The sequence below is a fragment of the Geotrypetes seraphini genome, chromosome 2 (genome assembly GCF_902459505.1).
Source record: "Geotrypetes seraphini chromosome 2, aGeoSer1.1, whole genome shotgun sequence".
NCBI classification, from domain to species: domain Eukaryota; kingdom Metazoa; phylum Chordata; class Amphibia; order Gymnophiona; family Dermophiidae; genus Geotrypetes; species Geotrypetes seraphini.
Genome location: NC_047085.1, coordinates 489,680,820 through 489,705,725, shown reverse-complemented (window position 1 = coordinate 489,705,725; position 24,906 = coordinate 489,680,820). Strand labels below are relative to the sequence as shown.

At 44.2% G+C, this 24,906-nt stretch overlaps 1 long non-coding RNA gene and 1 other non-coding gene across 2 annotated transcripts; both read left to right on the top strand.

Moving 5' to 3' along the window:
• Positions 1-4,223: 4,223 nt before the first annotated feature.
• LOC117354393 lies at positions 4,224-24,727 on the top strand. The gene is made up of 2 exons (XR_004538198.1): positions 4,224-4,344; positions 24,108-24,727. It is a non-coding gene; the product is annotated as an uncharacterized LOC117354393 (long non-coding RNA).
• LOC117356160 lies at positions 20,627-20,782 on the top strand. Its single transcript, XR_004538590.1, has one exon.
• Positions 24,728-24,906: the final 179 nt, after the last annotated feature.

Below are 24,906 nucleotides of genomic sequence, written 5' to 3'. Positions count from 1 at the left end.
CAATCCATGCTCAGCTTCCTGGAAGTCAAAATTTGGAATGACCTCGCAGAGACAATTAGAATACAACCCAACAATACCCTATTCCGGAAAAAAATTGAAAACCTTACTCTTTGATAACTAATATCTACATGATTATAGAAACCTGATGGCAGATAAATGCCAAATGGCCCATCTAGTCTGCCCATCTGCAGTAACCATTATCTCCTCTCTCCGGCCTACGGGGCCGCATGTTGAGAATGATGGACCTTCCCCCTCCCAATGTATCTTGGGCCTAAGGCCCTGATTGACTCAAAATTGCCATTTTGAGCCAATCAGGGTGTTAGGCCCTTCCCACTGCATGCCAAGATGCATTGGGAGGGGGGAAGGTCCGTCATTCGCATCATGCAGCCCTGTAGACAGGAGTGTTAGGGCTTCCCTCCTGCCGATTTTGCAGCACAAGGTATAGGAGTGTCGGGTGATGTGGGGGGGCGCTGTTGCCTGAAGTCGGGTGGTGTCTGGTGATGTGGTGGGGGGGTATTGCCTGAAATTGGAGGTGGCTGGTAATGTGTGTGTTACCTGAAGTCATGTGGTGTCCAGTGATGTATGTGTTGTCTGATGTCAGGGTGTCCGATGATGGTGGGGGGGGGGGGGGGGAGGGGGGAGCAGGAATGTTGGGGGATGTGGGGGGGGGGGGGTGTTGGGGAGTCAGGAGAGGGATCTGTTCTCCAGATCTTCTAACCTTTCTTCTTGCATCTGGAGAGAGGTTTTGAGAGATGTTGTCTCTGCCATAGCCTTATGCATTTCAACTTTTGTATTTCATACACATTGCTCTAGCTCTCCTACCCAACTGTTAATATCAGTCTTGCTCACTAGTTGTCTGCTTGGATAATTTTTCAAATTTAACATATAGGGCACTCACAAATGCTTGAATCAAGTTCAGCTCGCTACCTGGCTTTGATGGGCTAGACAAGAGCCTACCACAGGGGTGTCAAACTCAATCACATAAAGGGCCGAAATCTGAAAAAAAGGCTAAGTCATGGGCCAAATTTTTAATTAAGATAATTAGGGGTTCTTTAATTAAGGTACGCTAACCGATTTAGCGCGCGCTAAATGTGCACCTTAATAAAAGGACCCCTAAGTGACTAAGGCTTACCCCCTCTTCCACGAAACTGCGCTAGCAGTTTGTAGCATGGGGAACTGCGCTAAATGGCCCGCGCTGCTCCAGACACTCATAGGAACTCAATGAGCGTTGGGAGCAGCGCGGTCCATTCAGCGTGGCTCTCTATGCTCTCTCTCCGCTACAAACTGCTAGCATGGTTTCGTAGAAGAGGGGGGTTAGTCTTATTAGAAGTATAGGGTTACAACGTCTCCAATCCCACACCAGCTCTGTGGTGTAAACAAAATAAATATTGTAATGACAAAACAGAAAATATAATTATTTTATCTACCTTTTGTTGTTTCATGCAGCATCTCTCCCTCCTTCCCCACCACCCCAGGGTCCACCATCTGTTTCTCTGCCCAACTACTCTCCTATCCAGTATCTCTATCCCCCTCCACACCATCCCTTGTGTCCTTCACTCTTTTTGTTCCTTCCCTCCCTCCATCCCATTGCCCACCATCTCTCTCCCTCTCCTCTGTTTTATCTTTTACCCACCCAACCCATCCCCACCCTCCACTCAGTCCGGCATATGCACATCTGGACCTTCCTCTCCCTCCAGGTACTTCTAAACCAGGGCCCGCCCCCGTCCCGAAGGCCTGCATGTTTTTCCCCCTTCTTCTTCCCAGTCTCACCTCCAGATAAGGCCCACCGTTCCTACTCTCCCTCCATCCTGGCTTCCTGGTCTCCTCTGGCCTGCCGGCATGAACCGCTGCTGCTGCTGCTCTTCACTCGCATCTTCCTTCACTTGGTCTCCTCTTCAAAGCAGCCTGCTGAGGATCGCCGGCCAGCTGTAGCGAACCTCGCAGGCCGCTGTCGACCTCAGTAGCACGTTCCCTCTGCCATGGTCCCGCCCCTCCTCTGATGTACAGGATTGTGTCAGAGGGAACGTGCTACCGAGGTCGATAGTGGCCTGCGAAGTTCGCTACAGCCAGCCGGCGATCCTCAGCAGGCTGCTTTGAAGAGGAGACCAGGCAAAGGCAGACACGAGTGAAGAGCAGCAGCAGCAGTTCATGCCAGCGGGCCAAATTTAGTATAAAATTTAAAATGTCTGGCAGGCTAATTTTTAACACACCGCGGGCCAGATTTTTGACATGTCTGGCCTACCATCTCCACCATCTTGTTCTTTCCCTGCTATGTTTTTTCCTTGTCTCATTTAGCTACCAAGGCATGACTTGGTTCACTGATAAATTCATCCCTGAAGGTGTCACCTACTCGCTAAGAACTGTTGGAAGTGTATACATCTAGTTTGGAATATTAGATGGTGACAAGTTTAGATGAAGGCTCTCGGAGCAGAGCAGCTGTCTCTCTCCACTCCGCTCTGTTGTGGATTAGGAGCTCATTACTGGACAGAAAACAGAGAGTAGGGCTAAATGGTTATTATACTCAGTGGAGAAGGATGAACACTGGGGTGCCTCACGGATCTATACTCGGGCCGGTGCTACTTAATATTTATAAATTATCTGAAAATTGGAATGACAATTAAATTTTCAGATGACACTAAAGTATTCAAAGTTGTTAAAATGCAAGCAGACTGCGAACAATTGCAGGAAAACCTTAGAAAACTGGAAGACAGGGCATCCAAATGACAATGAAATTTTAATGTGGACAAATGGAAAGCGATGCACATTGGGAAGAGCAATCCAAATCACAGTTACCAGATACTAGAGTACACCTTAGGGGTTAGAGTACCCAAGAAAAAGTTCTAGATGCAATCACAGACATAGAAACGTAGAAACATGATGAAAGGCCACATGGCCCATCTGCCCATCCATAGCATCCACTATCTCCTCCTCTTTCTATATGTGACAGCAGCCAAAAAAGCAAACAGGATGCTAGGAATTATTAGAAAAGGGATGGTAAATAAGACTAAGGGCTCCTTTTATCAAGCCGTGCTAAACCGCCGGCCGTGCTAGCCGCTAACGTCTCCCTTGAGCAGGCAGTAGTTTTTAGGCCAGCGCAGGGGTTAACGCGTGATGAAAAGTTATGCGCATTAACCCCACTAGTGCGGCTTGATAACAGGAGCCCTAAGAATATTGTAATGCTTCTGTATTGCTCCATAGTGTGACCTCACCTTGAGTGTTGCATTCAGTTCTGGTCACTTTATCTCAAAAAAGATATAGCAGCATTAGAAAAGGTTCACAGAAGAGTGACCCAGATGATAAAGGGGATGGAATTTCTTTTGTATGAGGAAAGGCTAAAGAGGTTAGGGCTCTTCAGCTTGGAAAAGAGACGGCTGAGGGAAGCTATGACTGAACTCTACAAAATCCTGAGTGGTGTACAAGGGAATCAATTTTTTACTCTATCAAAACTTACACAAACTAGGGGACACCAATAAGAGGAAATATTTTTTCACTCAGAGAATAGTTAATCTCTGGAACTTGTTGCCAGAGGACATGATAACAGCAGTTAACATCGATGTTTTTAAAAAAAGGTTTGGACGGGTTCCTGGAGGAAAAGTCCATAGTCTGCAATTGAGACAGACATAGGGGAAGCCACTGCTTACCCTGTGATCGGTAGCATGGAATGTTGTACTATATGGATTTCTGCCAGGTACCTGTGACCTTGATTGGCCACTGTGGAAATAGGATACTGGACTAGATGGACCATTGGTCTTATCATGTGACAATCCATCACACCATTTATAATCCATATTTAGCAAATAAATGTGCTGAAGTGACTTCAGTGACATGCCTGAAGTTTCCTGGAAAGAGGGAGAGGAATAATAAGGTGAATAAATAAATGACTGTGTTTATTATCACAGAAAATGTCATTACTCTTGATTTGCTCTCCATTCCTGGGTATATACATAGAATTATATTGCAGAATGTATGGCAGTGCATCTCTTTCACATTAATTTCTATGGGATCAGTAATTTAAACAAGGATATTAAGCCCCTCAAAAGCCAGCCCCCTGCCGCTCAAAAAAAATAAAAAGCTTCCTTCCTTTCCCCTGCTCTTAACTCCATGCTGCAGCTGCTAAAGCCGACAGGAAGTCCGACGTCAATTCTGAAGTGGGAGAGGACGTTCTGGGCCAGCCAGGCAGCGATTGGCTGGCCCAGAACGTCCTCTCCGACGTCGGAAAGAAGACTTCCTGTCCGCTTTTTTTTTTTTCTTTTTGCGCCTGTCCCTTAATCTAGCCGGCCGCGCGCGGACCGGCAGAAATTTCCTGCGGACCGGCGGTTGAAGAACAGTGCATTAGACCACCAGGTAAGGAGGGGGAGGGGGGTTCAGGGCTTAAAATAGCGGGGATTAGGGGCAGAACCGGCCTGAATATTATTTGCGTTTTTTTTTTTAAATATTCGCAGGCCGGCTCTGCCCCTAACCACTGCAAATACAGAGGGGGAAGTGTAACTTATAAAAGATACTTAAGAATAAACAGGGAGAAAAGCCAACATGTTTCGCTTCCCACTTTTTCAAGGGTCACTCCCTGTAAATAAATAAACACTTCAACTAATCACTTTCATTGTACGAAAAAAAAAAAAATCACAAACATTAGCTACAAACTTCCATCGTCTGACCTGTGACTCGCCGGCAAATGTCCTGACCACATTTTTTTCAAGATGGCCGCGGCATTCGATCTACTTCCGTTTTAAAGTCGAGCAATAACATCATCCCCCCCCCCCCATCAAAAATTTTTTTATGAGAACAATGGCATCACCAGGCTTAATCTATATATAAAAAATAATTTAACAGACCCAAACTTTCTTTACAAGTATTTAAATAAGCCATCTACAAAATCAGCATATTACAATCAAGGCAAACCACCTCCCATAAAAACCTAGATCAGTGTACCCCATTCTAAATCAGCACTTAAACCCACTGGTATCATTGAATGGAGTCAGAATATTCATCTTTATTCTTTAAAATGTAATAATTCTTCACTGTTATCATCCTCACTCCCTTTGTATCAATAATCCACCATTTTATTGATCAAGAGCATGATTTTTTTTTCTACTCAGTGATAGACCTGCAGTGCTTGGAGATTTATTTTATAAATATTTGACTTATGTTCTATCAGTCTGGTACGGATAGGGCGTGAAGTACGCCCGACATATACCAGACCGCACAGACACAAGATAATATAAATTACTCCACTTGACCCACAATCGGTATTCTCTCTAGATTTTATAACCCTACCAGTTCAGGGATCTTTCCATTCAGGGCCGGCTATGGCATACAAGCATCTCATGCATACAAGATCCCTGGGTCCCAATTAATGGGAATGTTTAAACTATCATACACATTCCCATTAATTGGGGCCCAGGGGTCTTGTATGTATGAGATGTTAATATTCACAGTTTGACCTCTGCTATTTAAATCTACTGTGGCTAAGGCATACAGCTAGATAGACCCACCTAAAAGGCTGGTCTATCTTTGGCCAGCTAAGTGTGAGCAACCAACCTGGACTAAGTATTTAGCCCTCGATGGGGACTGCTCCAACTTTGATGGTTGGGCTGAGAACCTTTCAGTGGCCCCTCATAGAAGCCTGCCCAGAATCACCCCTCGATTCTAATGAAGGATTAAAAAAAAAAAAGCATAGGAGTCAAACTTGATCTCAGACTAGCTAAAACAGGCAAGGATCTAAGCAGAGCCAGTGTGTCTGGATGTAAGTTGAAAAGTACTATACCCTTTTCAGTTCTGCTCTTTTGGCAACACTCCATCTGTTAAAATCTCTCTCTCTCTTTCTCTCTGCCTCCTCCCCTTTCTGTTGGGACCAAGTCTACATTCAAAGGCACTGAGAGATATTAAATCAGATTCTTGGCATGGTACTCATGCTTTGCATCAAATCTAAGTTCATAAAAGACAAGAGATCAAAACTGGCAACCTGAGATGATAAACTGCAATGGCTTAGCCATGACCCACTCTCTATTTTAAGAATATGTATGGAACCCAACTAGCTTTTATCCCAGCTGTCAGTGAGGAGGTTTATGATAGCAAAGTGTCACCCTCAATTTTTCAGTCTCACCATCGCAGGTCTTTAACTCAAGTATGGGATTCACCTGCCACCTTTGCAAATTAGGAGCTGCTAGCAGTAAGTCTCCTTGAACCTCTCAGAAATGCAACGGGAGATGCAGACATTTTAAATTTATGAGCAAGTGGCACAGCACATGGTGGATTAACCTTTTGCATTGTCCTTTTGCTCACCTGTCATTAGTATTAAATCCCCACTGTCAGCCGAAAATGCCTGAGTCCCTCAAATGAATTGGTGAGAATAGTTGAACAATCAAGTAGTGTGTATAAAAAGATAAGGCTTTCCCCAGATATTTTTGCTGTCTTGGAAATCTTCATCTGATAATATTCCAAAAAGCGCTATCTTTATGGTGGACTTTCTGAGAGAGGTAAAATAGGGTATGGAGAGCTTTCCTTTTTGTAGTCAATGTTTCTATACTTTTCCTAATGTGTGCAGAAAAGTCGCTGCTGTTTATTTTAAAAGAATTGCTCACATCTCCAAGTCCTTTGTTGCATTCACTCTGAAGCGCCCCCCCCCCCCGATATCTCTCTTCACCTATGCTCCTCCCCGTGCTCTCCGTTCATTGGGCAAGTCCCTCTTATCTGTGCCCTTCTCTTCCACAGCCAACTCCAGACTCCGTCTCTTCTTTCTTCCGGCGCCGTATGCCTGGAACAGGCTGCCTGAATCGATAAGTCGTGCTCCGTCCCTAGCAGTCTTCAAATCCAAACTAAAAGCCCACTTTTTGGAAACTGCTTTCAACTTTTAACTCCCCCTCACTGCTGTCGGATACATAGACCCACTGCATCATTTCCTCTACCATTATCTCCCCAACCCTGAAATGTCCTGTCTAGATTAGATTGTAAGCTCTTCTGAGCAGGGACTGTCTATTGCAGGGGTGTCAAAGTCCCTCATTGAAGGCCGCAATCCAGTCGGTTTTCAGGATTTCCCCAATGAATATGCAGGAGATCTATTAGCATACAATGAAAGCAGTGCATGCAAATAGATCTCTTGCATATTCATTGGGGAAATCCTGAAAACCCGACTGGATTGCGGCACTCGAGGAGGGACTTTGACACCCCTGGTCTATTGTATGTTAAAATGTACAGCGCTACTTCAGCGCTATAGAAATAATAAATAATAGTAGTCCCCTGAGGAAGGCAACGTTCTCGCCGAAACTTGGATCCTAGTCGGGCCCATATATGATTTGCTTATCAAGGACTCATTGTTCCACTTTTACTTTTGGCATTAATAAAATATAAAATATATGTAACTGAAGGTTGTTTAGACCTCACTCGTGCCTCTTTTGGTGTTGTTCCAGTGGGAGTTGCAACACATATATTTCCAAGTGCATGAGTTTCCTACTATGCTTCTTTCAAAACTTGCCTTTGCGCTGCTTCTCACAGTATCTATTTTTCTAAAGCCAGTCATTTTTAATCTGAGCAAAGAGAAACATAATGGTTCACAATCGGATATCAATCTACTCTCTCACACAAATTAACTTTCCTAAGTTCAATTGATTTTTCACTCTTTCACAATATATTCACTCGAACCAAACACCTTTGCTAAGGTTTCTTCAAGCTGCTTCTCCCAACTGCCTTTCCAAAGGCTGAAATTCTTTCTGTGTCACTTTGCCCCTCTCTCTCCTATACTGAATGGCATAAGCACTAGCTCCCAAGAAGTAGAGAATGACACGGGGACAAATTTGTCCCCGTGCCCACGAGTTTTGTCCCTGTCCCTGTCCCTGCCCCATTCTTAAAAGCTCTGCCTTAACTGCACATGTCTCGAACACTTATCATTTTAAAGTGTCTGAGGCTTCTGCAGATGAGGACGGAGCTTAGGCATTGGTGGAATGAGGTATTATGACATCACAATCTGAGCTCTAAAATGTTGCTACTTATGATTTTAAAGTGTCTGAGGCTTGTGCAGATAAGGACGGAGCGTAGGCATTGGTGGAATGAGGCATTATGACATCACAATCAGCTCTAGAATACATAGTAACATAGTAGATGACGGCAGATAAAGACCCAAATGGTCCTTCCAGTCTGCCCAACCTGATTCAATTTAAATTTTTTAATTTTTTCTTCTCAGCTATTTCTGGGCAAGAATCCAAAGCTTTACCCCAGGGGTGCCCACACTTTTTGGGCTTGCGAGCTACTTTTAAAATGACCAAGTCAAAATGATCTACCAACAATAAAATTTTAAAAAAACACAATGCACACTGTACGCATAGAATTGTTAATTATCATTCCTATTCCGGGGTTTTTTCAAAGAGGTCAAAGCAGATGACTCTATGCATTGTCACCTCAGTAACAACCATACAAAAATAGACAAATACCCACCCCCTCCCTTTTTACTAAACCACGATAGCAGATTTAGCGCAGGGAACTGCGCTGAATGCCCAGCGCTGCTCTCGACGCTCATAGGCTCCCTGCGCTAAAAACCTCTATTGCGGTTTAGTAAAAGGGGACCATATTGTAAAATATAGAGAGCAGATATAAATTCAGACACATTTTGATCACTAAATTTAAAATAAAATCATTTTTCCTACCTTGTCTGGTGATTTCATGAGTCTCTGGTTGCACTTTAATCTTCTGACTGTGCATCCAATCTTTCTTCCCTTCTTTTAGACTGTATGCTTCCTCTCCTGACCTCATTCCCTCCCCCAACGTTTTCTTCTTCTCTCCTTGCCCTCTCTTTCTTTCTCTCTTCATGCCCCCTTTCTTTTTTTCTGTTTCTCTTCTTTCCTTCTGTCACCCTGCCTGCCCTCTTTCTCCCTCCCTGCCCTCCCCCAAACCACTGCCATTGGATAACAGGCCCCCAAAGCCGCCTGCCGCCGGCCAAGCTCTCCTTGCTTCGGACCCACCAGCATTCCTCTCCCCGACGTCAATTTTGCCGTCGGAGAGGAAGTTCCGCTGGCCAGAACTTCCTCTCCGACGGCAGAATTGACGTCGGGGAGAGGAAGGCTGATAGGCCCAAGATCGACCTATTGGGAGAAATGCTGCCGGGTCCTGCCTTTGAGGAAACAGAAAGTAGGCAGGACCTGGCAGCAAGAAGAGCAAATCGCAAGCTTCACTGACCTGTCTCCCGCTTTAGCCCGCGAATGGGGCTCTAACATGTGCGTGCCGGCTTCCCTTCTCTCTCCCCCCCCCCCCCCCCCGGACATTACTTCCGATTTCAGAGGGAAGAGAAGGGAAGACGGTACAAGCACACGTTAGCCCCCGGAGCATAAATTCTCCAAGCCGTTTTTTTTTTTTTTTTTTTTTTTTTAATGTTGAGCAACGGAGGCAGCAGCAGAATTCAGGAGCAGGCCAGTCAGGAGGGGAAAAAAGAGAAGGGAAGAAGGGAACCCGCTCTGCGATCGACTGGGGTCGCCTGAACGAGCGACCTGTCGATCGCGATCGACGTGTTGGGCACCCCTGCTTTACCCTGTACTGTGCTTGGGTTCCAACTGCCGAAATCTCTGTTAAGACTTACTCCAGCCCATCTACACCCTCCCAGCCATTGAAGCCCTCCCCAGCCCATCCTCCACCAAACAGCCATATACAGACACAGACCGTGCAAGTCTGCCCAGTACTGGCCTTAGTTCAATATTTAATATTATTTTCTGATTCTAAATCCTCTGTGTTCATCCCACGCTTCTTTGAACTCAGTCACAATTTTACTCTCCACCACCTCTCTCGGGAGCGCATTCCAGGCATCCACTACCCTCTCCATAACGTAGAATTTCCTAACATTGCCCCTGAATCTAACACCCCTCAACCTCAAATTATGTCCTCTGGTTTTACCATTTTCCTTTCTCTGGAAAAGATTTTGTTCTACGTTAATACCCTTCAAGTATTTGAACGTCTGAATCATATCTCTCCTTTCCTCTAGGGCAGGGGTGTCCAATGTCGGTCCTCGAGGGCCGCAATCCAGTCGGGTTTTCAGGATTTCCCCAATGAATATGTATGAGATCTATTAGCATACAATGAAAGCAGTGCATGCAAATAGATCTCATGCATATTCATTGGGGAAATCCTGAAAACCCGACTGGATTGCGGCCCTCGAGGACCGACATTGGACACCCCTGCTCTAGGGTATACATATTCAGGGCTTCCAGTCTCTCCTCATACATCTTCTGGCGCAAGCCTGCTATCATTTTCGTCGCCCTCCTCTGGACCGCCTCGAGTCTTCTTACGTCTTTCGCCAGATATGGTCTCCAAAATTGAACACAATACTCCAAGTGGGGCCTTACCAATGACCTGTACAGGGGCATCAACACCTTCTACTGACTACGCCTCTCTTTATACAGCCCAGCATCCTTCTGGCAGCATCCACTGCCTTGTCATACTGTTTTTTCACCTTTAGATCTTCGGACACTATCACCCCAAGGTCCCTCTCCCCGTCCGTGCATATCAGCTTCTCTCCTCCCAGCATATACGGTTCCTTCCTATTATTAATCCCCAAATGCATTACTCTGCATTTCTTTGCATTGAATTTTAGTTGCCAGGCATTAGACCATTCCTCTAATGTTTAGGCATTGGTGGAATGAGGCATTACGACATCACAATCTGAGCTCTAGAATGTTGCTATTTATGATTTTAAAGTGTTTGAGCCTTGTGCAGATGAGGACAGAGCTTGAAGGAATGGGGCAGGGACAGGAAAAGAACTCGCCGGGATGGGAAAATGAGTTCCCGCGGGGATGGGGAAAATTTGTCCCCGTGTTGTTTTCAAGTTAGCAGTTTACAATAATAATAGATTAAAAACAAAAATGAAAAAGCTATAACAAGGGAGGCAATAAACAAAACCAAAAATACAACCAACATACAAACAAAAATGGATACAAGGGGGATGAAGAAAGGGAAGGTTGCAATGAAAACAAAAAAGTTGGGGAAGGGAAGTCACAATGAAATACTGCCCAATGCTGTCTTAAAAGTATGTTAATCAACAGCACGCTCTATTATCCCTCCTGATGGCTCTTTTCCGCTCTGGTTCATCACTGGCACACTCATACACAGACTGATTCTAGCCCAATCTCCCAGTTGCTTGTTAACAAAGGTGGTTCATTAGCCAGGCAAGCTCCAAATCAAAGTGCAGTACTCAAGTCGAGTGATCTCAAACTCAAACCCTTTGCAGGGCCACATTTTGGATTTGTAGGTACTTGGAGGGCCTCAGAAAAAAAAAAAGTTAATGTCTTATTAAAGAAATGACAATTTTGCATGAGGTAAAACTCTTTTTAGTTTATAAATCTTTCCTTTTGGCTATGTTAATAATAATATTGTCATTTATAGCTAAAGAGACATATGATCAAGAAACTGTTTTACTTTACTTTTGTGATTATGATAAACATACCGAGGGCCTCAAAATAGTACCTGGCGGCTGCATGTGGTCCCCCCGGGCTGTGAGTTTGAGACCACTGCTCAAGTCCCTTTGTTTCTCTGTACAGTTCCTGTGCATATGCATACAAGAGTGTTCACTTCTTGGTCCATGGAGATCCTAACTTTAAGGGCTTCCTCAGACCCTGAACTCATAGAGAATGACACGGGGACAAATTTGTCCTTGTCCCTCTACTAGGGAGTTTTTGTGGGTCAGTGGGACCATTAAACCACCCAGAAATTATTTTTTAATATCAGCTGGGGAGCCTTCAGGACAGGTTTGGGAACCTCCTGACTACAGCGGTGGTTCTAAGAACTGGGTGGTGTATCACCAAAAATTTGACAATAAAAGTTCCTTTTTTTTCTCAAGCGTCTGCAAGCGGGCTGGGGTGAGTACAAGCATTGCCATCTAATAAAGATGCTAGAAACGAGAATGTTTTCATGTAGCAAGTCTATAACCAGTACTAACGAAGAATCTTCAAGCCCCATTCAAGCTCTTAAATCCTTAAAAATTACTCCTTAATTCCATTTCCTAAACTAAACTTTAAGTTTGTATACCGCATCTTCTCCACAAATGTAGAGCTCGGCACGGTTTACAGGAATTGATATAGAGAGGAACTATAATGAAAAGTAGAAGGACTTAGTAAAGAGAAAGTTTAGAGGGACTTAGTATATCGAAGAGGGAGGGGTAATTATATTTTAGAGAAAAGCCAGGTTTTCAGATGTTTTCGGAAGAGTTGGAAGGAGCTCAAACTCCGAAGCGGGATAGCAAGGCTATTCCACAGCTCAGTGATCCTGAAGAAGAGGGATGTCCCTAGTTTTCCTGCATGGGATATGCCTTTTAAAGAGGGAAAGGATAGTTTGAATTTTTGAGTAGATCTGGTGGTGTTGGGATTCGAGGAGTTCCAAGATAGTGGAAAAAGGGGAGAAAGGATGCCGTGTAGGGTCTTGAAGGTTAGGCAAGCACATTTGTAGTGGACCCTAGAGATTACTGGAAGCCAGTGAAGCTTAGACAGAAGCGGGAAAACATGGTCAAATTTACTTTTTGCAAGGATTAGTTTAGCCGTGGTATTCTGGATCCATTGAAGTCTATGAAGGCTTTTCTTTGTTAGGCTTAAGTAGATAGAGTTGCAGTAACAGTCTGGAAAGAATGCTGGATTGTATGAGGACAGCGAAGTGTTGTTGATGGAAGCAGGATCTTACTTTTCTTAGCATGTGGAGATTGAAGAAGCATTTTTTTTACTAAGGAGTTGAGGTGGTCGTTGAAGGATAGTGTAGAGTCAATGATGATGCCTAGAACTTTGCTTGAGAGCTCAAGCTGTAGTGTGGTGCCAGAGGACAGTGGGATGAGGGTGGGTAGCTGATCTAATTTTGGGCCGAGCCAAAGTAGTTTTGTTTTGGTCTCGTTCAATTTCATTTGTACGGTGAGAGCTCAGGATTGGAGGTTTATTATACATGAAGAAATGTTCTCAGAGAGGTTAGTGAGTTTCGAGTCGGTCTCGAGGGGGACAAGGATGTCGTCAGCGTAAGTGTAAAGTGTTTCCATGGGGGATAGTTGGAGGAGTTTCAGGGAGGACATGTAGACGTTGAAAAGAACAGGGGATAGAGGTGTGAACCCTGAGGAACTCCACAAATCGGTTTCCAAGGGGAGGATGAGGTGCCATTAATGTTAACGGAGTAAGAGCGGGAATGTAATAATTTTGAGAACCAATCTAAGACTGTGGAGTTTATGCCAATTTCAGAAAGTTGGAAAATTAGTATATTATGATGGACAATGTCAAAAGCTGCAGAAAGGTCGAATTGAAGTAGAACAGCAAACTTATTGCAAGAGTGAAGTTGTTGGACCTTTGAGATTAATGAGGCCAATAGGGATTCGCTGCTAAAGTTGGGTCTGAAGCCATGTTGGTAGGGAAGGAGGATGGAGAATCTCTCAAAATAGGATGAGAGTTGGGTAGATATGATGGACTCTAGCATCTTGGTCAGGAGAGGAATATTTGCTATTGGGCGATAGTTGGATGGTATGAAGGGGTCTAGAGCAGCTTTTTTCAGTAGTGAGGACAAGACAATGTGTCCCATTTCTGCAGAGAATACGCCTGAAAGTAGGGCAGAGTTTATAAGTTTGGTGAGAGATTAGATGGCCTGTGCGGGAATTTTCTCGTATAGGTAGGAGGGTAAAGGGTCCAAGGTACAGTTGCAGAATTTTAGTTTGAGGCAGAGTTTAGAGACCTGGGAATCGGATACGAGCTCGAAGGCAGTCCAGGATCTGTCAACTGGGATATGGTTGACGACGGTTAGAGTAGGGTTGAAGTCGATGGGCATCAGAGAGTTGTAAGAGACTGTTGGCGGGAAAGAGCATCTTAAGGTAGTGACTTTCTCGTTGAAGAATTTTGCTAGATCGTTGGTAGATGGAGAGGAGGGGAGCATGGCGGAATCATTTTTAGAGGATATGGAGCGCCAGATGTTAAACAATGTATTACTTTGGTTATTGGATCTGGAAATTTTGTTGCCGTAGTAGTTCTTCCTTGCTTTTTTTAGTGCAGTATTATAGAACTTAATATTGACCCTCCAGGACTGTCTATCTGTGGGGGATTTAGATTTTTTTCCATTTGCGCTCTAGTATTCGACATTTCTGTTTCAGTTCTCTGTGATATGGAAGGTACCAGGGGGCCTTGCGGGAATAGGAGACAGTGAAGGGACATGGATAGTGGTGCGAGGGAGGTAGGTGGACTCAGAGAGGGAGACCCAGTTGTGCCAATTGGATTCAGGGTTTAGAGGGTTAGGAATGGTGGAGATTAGGTTGAGGAATTTGGTCCAGAACAATTCGCTAGTAATTTTTTTTCGGAAGGTAATGGAGTTTGAATAACGGGGTGGGGACCCGAGGTGCAACATGAAAATGGGGAGGCAAAAAGCCCCTAAGAAGTGGTCGGACCAAGGGGCATGTTCCCAGCGAGTGTCATCGACTGAAGTTTTGTAATTGGTGAGATCGAGGAAGCTGATGATGTCTAGCGTGTGTCCCTTTTCATGGATTGGAGAGAATGCAGGGGGGGGGGGGAAGCCTAGAGAGGTGAGGAAGTTATTGAATTCAGTTGCATCCTTGCTGGTGGTATCGTCCAAGTGGAGATTAATATCCCCTATGATTAGTAATCTTTGAAATTTGAGGAAGGCGTTTGTTATGGTCTCGAGGACAGGTTCAGAGGATTTGTTCCAGGGGGTTGGTGGACGATATAATAGTAGGATACCCAGTGGGTGAGGGTGGAGTTCGTCATTGACTGAGACTAGCATATATTCCAGAGAGGTATGGCTACCCTTTTTGAGGAGCTGGACATTGAAGAATGATTTGTGGCGGAGTGCCAAGCCACCTCCTTTTCGGTTAATTCTGGGGGAGAAGAGGCCTTGGTAACCGTGAGAACAGAGTTTGTTTTGTGTAAATATGTCATCTTTTGCAATCCATGATTTTGTGATGAATAGGAATCCGGGGTCAAGATCCTCAAGTAGGTCCTTCAAAATTTGGGTTTTGCTGCATGAAGATCTGGCGTTGCAGTAAAGTGTCGGGACTGGGGTGAGAGAGTCAGAGGCATGGTTGGGAAGGTTGGCAGGGGGGATGGGTTTTAAGGAGGCATGATTGATTCTTCGAGGATTTTTGTTTGAAGGGATGACTTCTGGTGCATGGGGATTCTTAGGCCAGGGCAAATAGTACTGACATTTATGGGGTCGAGTAAGTTGGAAGAGGGAGGTTTCAGGCAAAGGGTGATATTGAAGGATGAGCAAAGGAGAAGAAAAATCCATGGGTGTGGCCTCATGGTGGGGGTTGGGGAAGCCTTAGGGAAGGCTGGGATGCAGGAATAGAGGAAAGGCTTGGCGTCTAACTCGGGAGAGAGCTTGGGAATTATTTGATCTCTGAGCGGTGGTTAGAATCAGGGGGGACAGCTCAGCACCTAATTTAATTGCTGCTGATAGGACGAAAATGGAGGTGAAAATTGTTCGTCTATTGAGTGGGAGCTAGATCAGAGGTAGAACTGGGCCTGTAATCAGGGTAATACTTCACGATATGTCTATTGGTTTCGAGGGAGAGCAAAATCAGAGGTGGAATTTAGAATCTAAGACAAGAAGAGACTTTGCATCTAAGGCAAGAAAAGACTTAGCATCTAAGGCAAGAAAAGACTTAGCATCTAGGACAAGAAAAAGACTTGGTAATGAGACTGATCCTTGGATTCATGGGAGAGCAAAGTCAAAGGTGGGACTTAGCGTCTAAAGCAAGGAGAGATTTGGCAGAGAGTCTGATCCTTAGCAATTGGGCAGAACTTAAACATTTAAATAGATTCATGTAAGAGCTTGAACATGGTGTCTAATCAAGGTAAAACTTAGCATTAAGTCCAGCTGGTGACTATTAGATTCGTGAGAGAGTAGAATCAGTGGTGGAACTTAGCATCTAAACAAGGGAAAAAGAAATTTGGCACTGGGCCCAGTTCTTAGCATTGAGTACAACTTAACATCAAATAGTTTCTGGTGAGAGCTTGAACTGTGCAACTGATATGGATAGAACTAGTTTTAAGCCCTGCTAGTATCTGATAGATTCGTGAGAAAGTGTGATCAGAGGTGGAACTTAGCTTCTAGGTGAGAAACACTTAGCACTGAGCCTAATCTTGAGCACTGAGCACAAGTTAGCATCTAGAGAGATTTATATTAGAATTTGTACGAGGTAGAGCTTAATAATCAAGTCTAATTGTGGTAAGACAGGCCAAACTTTCATGTATAAGTGATGTTGGGCGGAGGAAGGAGTGAACAAGATGGAGGGAAGCTTCCTCCTTCCTGTCCTGTAGAGTCGCAGGGGGGAGAAGACTTTTGACGGCCCTCAAATGGGCTGAAGAGGAGCAGGATGCTGAAGTGGGCAAAGTCAAGCCCGAATGATCAAATCTTGTTACTTATCTGTTTGACCATTCGGAGGCTCAGGGGAGATCTGCTGGGTTTGGGTAGTTCTGTGATAATGGGAACAGGCAAGTGGGCCGGAGGCTGGTTCTGGGTAGAAAAGAGGTTCTCGGTTGCTTCTGGGGGTGATGGACACTCATGCACCTGGCCCGTGATTGCGCGGTCGGTGACGATCGGACGGCTTCCCTGCAGTCGCTTCACGAAAGCGCACACTAAAGCACGTACCTTTGTCGTGCGCCTTCGTCGGCGCGCCAAACAGCTGTGCGCCGTTGAATCTTTAGATTTTTAAAGGCAGAAGTCTCTGCTGGTTCGGGGGAGGGGCGGAGCAGTGCTCCCATGCTCCTCTCCTCTCTGGAGGCCTCTGTTTCGCCGGCTGCCCACAGGTATCGGTGTGGGGGGCTGGAGAAAATGGCTGCATGTCGCTGGAATCTACATTCCCAATGATCATTGCTGCCACCAGCCCTAGCTAGAAATGTTCAGTTTGACTGTCTTGATTAGACTGTAAGCTCTATTGGGCAGGGACTGTCTCTTCTGTGTTTTGATGTATGGCGTTGTGAATGTCTAGTAGCGCTATAGAAAATGATTAAGGGTCTTAATACTTTTAAAATCTTGCTTTGTAAAACTGTATCTTGCTTTGTAAAACTCTCCGCATTCTTTTATACTGCATGCATTTTATAATTTATGCATTTCTTCCATTAGATGCCTTAGATTGCTGTCTTTTTAAATAACTTGTACTGTTTGTATCTTATCCAATTGTTGTGAACCGCTTAGAACTCTCGGGTATGGCGGTATATAAAAATAAATTTAGTAGTAGTAGTAGTCCCTGCGGGATCTCAATATTGCCTTCACGTCCCCGGTAGTTCTTTCCCTGCCCCATTCCTGCCTTAACCGCACAAACCTCAAACACTTATGATTTTAAAATGTTTGAGGCATGTGCAGACAAGGACAGAACTTGCAGGAATGGGGCAGAGGCAGAGCTCACGGTGATGGGACAGAAACAGAGAGATCCTGTGGGGCAGGGAAAAGTTGTCTCTGGGTCATTCTATATCAGCAGTGGCTTAAATTGAGTTTGAATTATTGACTTACCCCGACCTTTTACTAAACTGCAATGGCGGTTACTAGCGCAGGGAGCCGCGCTGCTCCTGACGCTCAGAGAGTTCCTATGATCCGTTGGGAGCAGCGCGGAGCATTCAGCGTGGCTCCCTGCGCTAATAACCGCTATCACGGTTTAGTAAAAGGGGGGGGGTTAATTTGGTTTATTTTAACGGTAATGATTTGCCCCTGAAGCAGCCCTTGATTTTATATTTGATTCTCCACTAAAATATCTTTTATCCTCTATTAACTGTGTCTGCTTCTACAACTATGAGCCTTTAAACAAAAATGGCTGCATCATATGTACTTGTATGACAGCACACTTAAGCTGTGAAGACGCACCATTATTCACCTGTGTATGCCGACAAAGGCACCCTAGCTAAATCCATGGAGTTGCTAGATTCATTATAATGTTCTTCATTAGGCAGCGTCTAAGTCGGCAGTCACTCGAACCCTTTGCAGGGCCACATTTTGGATTTGTAGGTACTTGGAGGGCCGCAGAAAAAATAGTTAATGTCTTACAGAAATGACAACTTTGCATGAGGTAAAACTCTTCATAGTTTATCAATCTTTCCTTAATTGCTTCTGATAATTTCAGCTATACACAGCTGAAAGCAGCTGCAACATTAAGAAAGCGAAGTTTAGATAGTTTTTCACTGTCTGCGTGTTACACTGCTATCAATTTATATCATTCTTATTAAATATAATAATCTCCCATCCCTCCCTCCCTCCCAATTCAATAATACATAAAATCATCTTTATTGTGAATTCATTCAAATATTGATATATTGTGTAATAATCAGAAATAAAATCCCACCCCTTTTCCCCTCTAATCAAATATCTTATCATGGGAAAAGTTAATCATTCATTACAAAAATCTGTTAACGGTCCCCAGACTTTCTGAAATTTACTCACATAACCTTTTTGCGTTGCAATGGTGAGTTCCATTTTGTACATATGACATACAGAATTCCACCAGAAATTTAACCTGTCATATTTTTTCCAATTGTATGTTATTTGTTGTATTGCTATTCCAGTTAAAATAAACAAAAATTTGTTGTTGTTTGACGAAATTTGACTTCTTGCTCTCATAGTTGTTCCAAATAAAATAGTATCATATGTCAAGGCTACTGGGTTTTCTAACATCCTATTAATTTGAGGCCAGATTGATTTCCAGAATGATAAAATAAATGGACAATAGAATAAAAGATGATCTAATGTCCCAGCTTCAATATGACAATGCCAGCATCTATTAGACTTAGAACTATCTATCTTTTGTAAACAAACAGGGGTCCAAAAAGCTCTATGCAAAAGAAAAAACCAAGTTTGAAAGAAAATACACAAAAAGAGAACAGTCAGTAGTTACCTTATGTTCTGGAATGTTGCCCACCTCACTGCTGTAACCTCACGCAAGCGCTTTTCTGCGTCTGTACCTGATTGTCCTCTCCACTCCATCTCACAATCGTGTACAGATGCAGGAAAGCACATGTGTGAGGTTACAGCAGTGAGGTGAGCAACGTTCCGGAACAATGGAAACATACCGAGGGCCTCAAAATAGTACCTGGCGGGCCGCATGTGGCCCCCAGGTCGCAAGTTTGAGACCACTGGTCTAACATATCTTCATGCTGACATTTTCAGAAGATTACTGATTTTAATCGAAGCTGAAAAACTAATTAAGAATGCCTTGAAACCTATTCAGGTATGAGCTAGAAATAATTAATGCCGTTTAATTTTAAGAACTATTATCTGCTGATTTCCCTCTAATAATGTCTATTGTCTTGATGAGCAAAGTGGATTTCTAATGACCTATTATGTAATTTACCTCTGTTAGGGTTTTTTTTTTGTTATGTATTTTAACAGGACACCATTAAAATCCCTGGCTCTGTTTCATCTCTTCTAAAATAAGCATTGGATTAAGGGTTAAAGTGTCAGAACCGGACAACTGTTCTTCCCCTCCTTAATTAACCAACTGTCAAAAGTACAAATTGGATAGAAGCTGGCTCGTGACAGGGAGCCTCCACATGCATACATTTTAATGGACTGAAAGCCCTAATGCATGAGCCATTGAAGAATAAGCACAGCAAAAACCAAATACAGTCAAACCTCGGTTTGCGAGTAACCCGGTTTGTGAGTGTTTTACAAGATGAGCAAAACATTCTTGCAAAACTTGTCTCGCAAACTGAGTGCTCGAACCCTCATCGCTCCTCCCCTCCCCCCCTCCCGCTCGAACCGGCACCCTCAACCCGAACAACTTGAACTTACCCCCTCCATCTGGCACCAGCATGCAGCCCACAGACATGCTGGTGCCGCTTGAAGATCTCCCTGCCTCTGCCGGGCCTTGAGTATGCATCTGCGCATGCTCAAGGCCTTCTAATTCTCCCTCTCGCCGAGATCTCCGAGAATCTCGGCGAGAGGGAGAATTAGAAGGCCTTGAGCATGCAAGGTACCACTGTATATATACTGTATATAGTTTTTCTTTTTTTAATTATACTATTCTGTATCGTTTTGTTTCTATTTATTAATATGAAAGGGAATGGAAGAAAAAGGTAAAACAAAGTCCTGGGCCTTATAAAAAGGGTTCTGCATTGGTGGGCAGGGAAATTATAAAGTTTAGTGCAGAGCTACTCAGTTCAGGTCCACAGGCAGGATATCCACAATGAATATGCGTATGCGAGATTTACATGCATTGCCTCGCTCATTCTTTTTTTTAATGGATATCCTGAAAACCTTGCCTGCCTGTGCACCTTGAGGACTGGAGCTGAGTAGCCCTGATCTAGTGTAGAGGTCATATCTCATGATTGTAGCAGTTTTCCAGGTCAGATGCGTCAAGACCTGGAAAACTGCTACAATCATGATGCTGGCCAGCCACTGAAGCCTAAGAGAGTAGTCATATCTCATATTTGACATTGGCACAGGTTATGATTAGATAATACATTTAATTCATAGTCTTCAAAAGAAAATGATTTGGTATTCTTTCCAAGATGCCAGTGATGCACCTTATGGCTATGGGCATATCAAGGTGACTTCTTTGATTTACTACTAAACTTTGCCTGACTTGTGTGTGTTGGGTGGGGGGGGGGGTTGTTTCTTGTTTGTTTTTTTGAAATGTAGATCTGCCTTAGGTTTCGTTGTGGGTTTTCCAATGCAGGGAGTGGTCAGTGGTCTTATGGTTGTGGTAATGGCTCCTGTGTGGCAGTACCTGGCAGCTCAGCCTTGACCTAGATTAATCTGTGGGCTTATTCCTATGGGGAAGGCCCTTGCAGTAGCAGGTGTGAGCATTCAAGCAGTAGTTTGATGATCATGTATGATACTGCACACAACCTTTTTGGCTTTATGAAGATTAGGCTCAGGCCTTTTTTTCAGTGGCGCAAAGCAAGTTATATTCAAGCATGATAGGTTTTCCCCTGTTCCTGAAGGGCTTACTGTGTTTTCTGTTTGACACAATAGAGGGTTAAGTAACTTCAGAAGAAAAAATGATCTCCAGATATGTGCAAAAAATACCAAACGGAGACCAATGTGCAAACAGCACACTGCAATAAACAAATTTATAAAACAATTCTTTATTCAAACAAACGGCATTCAGGTCTTGATGTGGAATAGCCTGCATCAGGAGTCCCGATATTATTTGAAGCAACTCACAGGGTAGCTAGTAGTTCTTTTTCCAAAGGAGCGATAAGACAGAATCGGTCATATGTAGAAAAAAAAAACCAAACAAGGTGAGCAAGGCTGATGCAAATTGTGGGTAGCATGGAGTCAGTCTTACCCCCCCAAAAAAAGTTAAGTGATTCTCTATGGTCTCAAACAGCCAAAGTGAAATTTCTGAACCTTTGTTTCTAACCATTATGGGATTGCTCCACTTGGATCTTTTTTGTTTGGTTTGAATTAGGTGAGGGGTTGGCAACCTTTTTAAAGCAAAGAGCCATTTTATCCTAAATGTTTGACCCAAGATTCACAAACAGCCGTAATGGGTAGAGAAGGGGGTTTGAGATATTCTAGGTCTCTCTTCTCTCCACAAGGTCTATTTTCTGTCCTCTTTTTTTTTTTTCCCCCCCTCCAACCCTTCTCAGATCTCTGCACATCTCGTCCTTCCCTCCTACCTCTGCCCCTCCCCAATCTATAGCCAAGGCTTTCTCCCTTCTCCAGGCCCTGACCCTTTGATCTCCATCCCAACCCCACGATTCCCCCTCCTCTCAAGGTCTTATCTAGATACCAGGTCCAGCGGGACAGGGTCTTCAGGACAGGAGCATGGCCCTCTCATGGCATCTCAATCCCACAATGCCCACTCCATTCCACCATGTATAAGTAGGCCCATCCCTCGGGCTTACTGAGGTACCTGGTGGTCCAACGAGGGTCTTTGTGGCAGCAGTGTGGCCCTCTTGCTCCTCCCTCCTTGCGTCTGCCTTCTAAAATGGCTGCTGTGATCTTTGGTGGCTGCTTGCTTCATTTCCTGTAGAACTGGGAGCTACTGCAAGAAATTGCAGCAACCGTAAGGAGGCAGGAATGAGAATGCTGTTCTCTTGCCACAAACACCCCCATTGGATCACCAGATACTTTGATAGGTCGGGGGAGGGGGGCTATTTATATATGGGAGAAGAACCAAAGCTGCTTAGTAGGCCTATTTTCAAGTCTGTTACCAAATATTACTCGCCATCTAGCAGTAAGGCGTAGATAAACATTTGTCTTTGAATTTGTGTCTTAGCATTTCACACATTTTGTTAATTGCAGCACAATCATAGTGAGTACACTGTATGCATGTTTGTATTGGCGATTTGGGGGGATCTTCAAAAGTAGGTTTGGGGTGATTTCCCTTCATGCCCTATCCACCCCCACCTCTAAAAATGCAAAATCATCATTTTCCCGGGTTCCCTGTGTTTTTCCTGGGCTGTTTAGGGCAAAATTGGCACCCATGGTGGCCATCTTGGATTTTCTTTAAACTTTTTAAAAGTATATTTTGTGCACTTAGGAGCTTCGTTTTTGCTCCAAACTTTTCAGATGGCCTCCTTAGGACATGATGACATGAATTCTTGCCTCGTTTGTGGCAGATGGCTGGCGGTTTTATAGCTGTATATCACGTGCACCATGAGGGGGCGAGGCATGTGTGGATTCTGTGTTCCACCTTCCGGGGAGGCCCCCCTTGCCTCCTCTTTTACCGGAGATGCGTTTGGCGCGTCCGGTCCCCCTCAAAAAGAGTGTGAATGGCGCTGCACAGAAATGCAAGGGCAGTTCCAGGGGACAGTCTCATACTTCTGCTAAGCACTCTACAGAGCAGCCCTTGCTGCTGATGTATGTTTCCCACCTGAATTTGTAAATGTGATGTCAGGCTTTTCTGGTTAAAAAGGCTGTGCCTGCTTTTTCACTCAGAATCCAGTGCAGCAGATGGAATCTATCCCCTCTCCCCCCCAGAATCCTGCTTGTCTCTCTGTTCTTTTTCAGGGACACCAGAGAGCAAACGAGCGATCTCCGCCATCGCTTCTGCCTCAGTTTCTGTCCCTTTGTTGTCGCAGGTTTTGTTTTTTTTCTGAAGTGTCCTCCGATGTTGCTGTTCTAGAAGATCCCCCTGCCAGCGGGTCCCCAAATCTTGGGACTGCCCTGGCTGTGAGCAGGCTGTTTAAGACTGGCCGTTTGCCTGACCTTAGTCCTAACCGTTTCGAACTTATGGTATAGCGGTATATAAGAAATAAAATTATTATTATTATTATTAAGGTTCCTGAACCTGATATCAGATCACTAAGAACAGGCTGAATGTTCCTTCATGAGTGATCAGCATCTGCTTCCTTTCCGGACAATCTGGATTTGGCTCAGATTCACTCAGAGGTCTGGGAGTTCCCGGAGGGTCCACAAACAGGTGCTAAGGACATGATGCTTTTGTTTATTAAAACTTTTTACAATTCATTATGTTCTACAACTGTACAAGGGTGAATTGAAAGGTTTCTGGCCTAACCAAGGAAGAACAAAATTAATATCACAATTCTATAGCCATCCAGCAGATGGTGATGACAAACATCTCCGGCTAGAGTCAGTCTGATGTCTAGTTTTGTCTTTTTGAAGTGAACAACTGCTCCACTTTTTATTTAAAAAATGGACAAAAACTAAGTATCATACCATTATAAAATTCCTCCATTTGAAGGGAAAATCACCTACCCAAATTAATTCTGAGTTAGATGCAGTGTATAGTGATACATCTCCCTCATTTTGATGTCACAATGGCTTCATTGTCCTCTACTTGGCTCACTTATGCTACATTTTGATTTTTAGAGTAGCACAGTAATTAAAGCTGCAGCCTCAGCACCCTTAAATTGTCGGGTCAAACCCACACTGCTTCTTGTGACCCTTCCCAAGTTACTTAACCCACATATAACTCCTGTGCCATTGCATAAATTGTGAGGCCACCAGGACAGACGGAAAAAAAAATCATGTAAACTCTTACGAGCTCCCCTGGAGGAACAATATAGAAAATAGAATAGTGTACCTTGTAGGAGGTTGATTCTTTTTATTCATTCCCCTATATGTGGCCTAAAGTGGAGTCTTTGCTATGTGCATGCTTATATTAACATTTGAAGAAAAGAAAGCAACAAAGAATGTCATGTTCAACAGTGTAGTTGGCACTACCTGACTGTATCCTGTTTCAATGTTTCCTTCTTGTCCAGCTGAAGAAGCAGTCCCTGGATAGGACGCAGGGGCCAGCCGCGATGACGAGGCAGGAGAGGAAGAGCCAGCAGCAGAGGAGGAGTCGGTTGCCCCGACCCAAACCCCCAGAGCCAGCAGCAGAGGAGGAGCCAGCTGCCTCCACCTGAACCCCATCCCCTCACTCTCCTACCCCTCCTGTGGCTGACCCCATCCAATCCCCTTTCCTCTCTATCCCACACCAGGAGTAGCATGACCATCCTCAGAAAGGGGCATCCTCCATTCTCCCCCACCCTCTCTAGATGCCCTTGTCCCTGGAAACCTTCAATTGGAGAGGAGTGAGGGACACGGAGGAAGCCATCTTAGTATTATTGGAGGAAATACAGTTATTGAGAAGGCGTGTGGACAGGCTGGAACATGCCTTCGGGAACCAGTCTGGTGGCTAAAGGCATGCTTCCACCCAAGTGTCTGAGCCCTCTTAATGACTGTGTCATTTGACTACCTCCTCTTTGAGGTAGCTCCAGCTGCTCTTAGGGTCATCTGCTCCTTCTCCTTCCCTATTTAATTTTATATTGTATATAGTTTAAAAATAATACCGTTAAAGTTCTGAATATTTTCTTATTAAATTTTTTTTACATTGATTTATAGGTGTCCTGTGTGGTTTTCTCTGTCTGCCATCTTCAGTTTAGTAGACAGAATGAAAGGAAGATACTTAAGGTCACTGAGAAACCTTTAAGATCTTTAGTGATCTACATAATTCTAATACTTCCTAGCCACTCAAATCTATAATAATCACACTGTTCAGGAAAGCAGCATGCAAGT